This window comes from Mandrillus leucophaeus, unplaced genomic scaffold, assembly GCF_000951045.1.
Source record: "Mandrillus leucophaeus isolate KB7577 unplaced genomic scaffold, Mleu.le_1.0 Scaffold151, whole genome shotgun sequence".
Taxonomy (NCBI): Eukaryota; Metazoa; Chordata; class Mammalia; order Primates; family Cercopithecidae; genus Mandrillus; species Mandrillus leucophaeus.
This window is the reverse complement of record NW_012101488.1, coordinates 976,649-980,291: the sequence shown is the minus strand read 5'-3', so window position 1 is coordinate 980,291 and position 3,643 is coordinate 976,649. Positions and strand designations below refer to the sequence as shown.

The following is a 3,643-nucleotide window of genomic DNA, read 5'->3' as shown; positions in this document are numbered from 1 at the left end:
TTTTTTTTTTTTTTTTTTGAGACAGGGTCTTGCTCTGTTGCCCAGGCTGAAGTGCAGCGGTGCAATCAAGGCTCAATGCAGCCTCAACTGCCTGGGTTCAAGCAGATCCTCCCACCTCAGGCTCCCAAGTAACTGAGACCACAGGAGTGCCCCACGACACACAGCCAATTTTCAAATTTTTTTGTAGAGATGGAGTCTTGCTATGTTGCCCGGGCTAGTCTTCAGCTCCCAGGCTCAAGCCATCCTCCCGCCTGGGTCTCCCAAAGTGCTGGGATTATAGGTGTGAGCTACCACGCTGGGTCATGAACCATTTCTACAAAGCAGCTCACGCTATGGACCAAGTCCTGTGTAAACAGGCAACTCGCCTACACTTGATTCCTGCAGTAGCCCAGCGAGCGACTCCACGTTCCAGCAGAGAAACTGAGCCTTGGAGAGGGAAGATGCTATGTGAAGGTCACACGGTCCATTCACAGGGGCAGAAGGACAATCTCCCCACGGCTGGGCAGTTCCAACCACCACGGCCGGGGCTCTAACCATGCGTCTGCCACTGCCTGCCGTGCCCTCACCCTGGCCTCCAATGTGGGTCCAATTATGATCTGCAGTCTCCAGATGGGGACCCCCAGGCTCAGGCAGGGGAAGTCCCTCCCCCAAGGTCACAGGGCAGATGGAGCAGAGTGCTGGGATGCGAACCCCAGCCTGCTGATTCCTCCTGAGTGCTAAGCCAGGCTTCCCCACTGCCCCAGGCTTCCTCCCAGCAGAGACCAGGGAGGCAGGTAGAGATCCTGGAGATAAGGCCTCCGATCCCCACCGAGATAAGGACCTGGAGAAGAACCCCCATCAGGTGGCACCACGGCAGCCAGCTGGAGGTGGGATGTCACCACGCTGAAGGCAGCATGGCTGAGGGACCCCTGCGAGGGGCAGCTGGGGCAGTGGGTGACAAAGCCCCTGGGGGCCGGGGGTGGGAGCTAAAATTGGCCTGCACCACCAGCTGGCCTGGCTCCCTCTCGCCCGGCTGGCGCCCCAACACCCGGGCCTGTTGCTAGGGAACCTGGGGAGGCTGGCCCCCTGGTGGGGGGCCCTGGAACTTGGGGTGGGGGTAGCATGACCCTATGTGGCTGAAGCCATGGTAACCAGGTAACAGGAGAGGGGGCTGCAACCTCCTATTCCAGAGGCAGGCAGGTGACTCCCCATCAGGACTGACAGGCAGGTCTTAGTGACAAGAGTTGGAGGAGAGAAAAGGGGATTAGCCATCCTCAAATCCGCACCATGCACACATCTTAACAACCCAGGGAACAGCAAGTCGTCATCAGGCGTTCCACTTAAGAGACAAGGAAACCAAGGCTCAGAGAGGTGAGGTTACTTGCCCGAGGTCACACAGCTAGGGAGGGACAGAAACAGGATATGAACCCAAGTTTATCTGAACAATTAAACTAGTACTAATAACCACAACAGCCACGACACATGCCAGGCCCTGTGCACCTTAGTCACATCACGTCATTGGCTCCTGCAAACATCCCTAACAGCGGAGGGCCATCAGCAACCCGATTTAGAGATAAGGAAACTGAGGCTGCAAGCTGGGAGTGAATCTGCAGCCTCACTCAACAACTAATAACAGCCCTGAGCTGAGAATCCACGGGCTGTCTGACTCATACCCACAGCCACAATAGCAGCTGGCATTTGTGGAGTGCTTCCTAGGTGCCAGGCTTTGCCTGAATCGAGTAAGCCAAGGAGGCACTCAAGCGGTCACCCCTATTTTCCAGGGCAGGAAACTGAGGCTCAGAAAGGGAGAACTGGTTTTCTGAGGACACAAGGCAAACCAGCTGGCCATGCCAGCATTGGAACCCAGGACTGTGGAGCCCCTGGCACCTCACTGTAGATTGCAGTGACCAAGGAACAGAGGTGGTAGGCATTTCATTAGACTCCAAATTGGAGTTCTGGCCCGTAGTGATGATGGGGGTGGTCTCTGTGAGGGAGGGATCTGCAAGATGAGGAAGGGACAGATACAAATCTCTGATGGTGTGTGTGCGTGGGGGGGCGGTTTGTCAGAGGTGAGGGAAACAGGGGGAAGGGGAACAGGGACCTGGCAGAAAGATTTGGAGAAAGACACAAAGATCCCAGCTGGGGAGACGTCTAGGATTGGGTGGTGGGCAGGTCTTTGGAAGTGATCAGAGTGATCAGAGACACAGGAGATGGGGAGGGGCCTCCCTGGGACTCTCTGGGAAACAGTGTAGAGGCAGGGGGCGCCTGGGAATGGTGGAAAGTGACAAAGCCACTGGGGCAGTGGAAGTCAGAGGCCAGGAATCCCTGGATCTTGGGAAGCTCCTAGGAATCAGAGAAGGGGGTTTCTAGGAGCAGTCCTTGAAACTAGAGAAGGGTCTGGGGGACCTGGAAGTATGGGGTAGGGGTTTCTTGAGCAAGGAGCAGCACAGACGAATAAAGGCTGAGCCCTGGGGGAGGTCAAAGGGTCTAGAAATTTGGGGAGAAGGCTTCCAACAGATTGACCCCAAGGGAAAAGGGCTTGAAGCCAGGGCAAGATGAGGGGCTTGAAGCCAGGGCAAGATGAGGGGCTTCAGGTCCGGGAGTTTTCTGGAAGAAGGATCTGGGGCCAGGCCCTGTAGCTGAGGAAGGCCTCTGAAGCTGAGGAGGGGGCTTCCTTGGGAGGCCAGACCCCCAGCAAGGAAGGGGGAGGCCCTGGGGCAGGAGAAAGGACGGTGGTTTGTGGGGAAGGGGCCTAAGTTTGGCCTAGCATGGGTGGAGAGGTTGGGGGTTGGGGAAGGGGCTTGCCTGAAGCTGAGAAGTTGATAGAGGGCGGATGAGGCCTGGAGTCAGACTGGTCCAGGGCCTAGAAATACGAGCCTGGGTGAGGTGGGGGCCTGGAAGTTGGAGGCCAAGGCTTCCTGGGAGAGGAAGAGACCAGAAAGGGTCCAGGTGGCTTCTGGGGGCCCCGGAGTGCTGGGATCTAGGGACAGGGCTGCTTGGAAGATGGGGACCAGGCCTGGGACAGGAGAGACCTTGAAGGCGGCAGAAAAGGGCCGGGGCCCAGGAGAGGTGGAAACCAGCTTCCTGCCAGGGGCTGCCCACAGGCGCCCCGGGTGCGTCCTGGAGGGGCAGAGGACTGGGAATGAGAGGAGAGGGGCTCCTGGAGAGCCGGCACCAAGCCCCAGATAGGGAAGGCCGGAGCCAGAGGCAGGACTGGGCCAGGCCCTGCTGGGAGAGCCAGGGCGGGCCTTGGGGGGTCAGGGGCCCTGCAAATCCGGGAGGGGGCGAGGTGTCGGACGCGGACAGCCTGGAGGGGAAAGGGCTTAGCACGCGCAAGGGAAGGGAGGGGCTCCTGGAAGCAGGGGAGGGGGCTTCCTGGAGGGAACAGACCCGAGCGGAAGCGGTCTGCACGGGGATAAGAGAGGGGTCCCGAGAGAGGGGCGCCCCCAGGGGTCGGGCTGGGCTGGAAAAGGTGGGGAGGGCCAAGAGGCCTGGAAGTCCGGGAGGGGTCGAGAGGTGACGAGCTGGGTCGAGCCCAGGAAACGAGGGTAGGGGCTCGCGGGGCGAGGGACACAGCGGGGCGAAGGGTTTGGCGGCTGGACCCAGCCAGGGCTCCCCAAGGGGCCGGGCCCCACTCACCGTGTCCGAGTTCCGATCGTTGCCC

General features: G+C 59.5%; 1 protein-coding gene across 1 annotated transcript in view; it reads right to left on the bottom strand.

Moving 5' to 3' along the window:
• Positions 1 to 3,637, bottom strand: part of MARK4 (MAP/microtubule affinity-regulating kinase 4) — a 62,467-nt gene extending 58,830 nt beyond the window's left edge. Inside the window, exon 1 of the mRNA XM_011975142.1 lies at positions 3,619 to 3,637. The gene's annotated coding sequence lies outside the window, so the exon portion shown is untranslated. The remainder of the gene's footprint in view (positions 1 to 3,618) is intronic.
• Between the last annotated feature and the right edge of the window lie 6 nt (positions 3,638 to 3,643).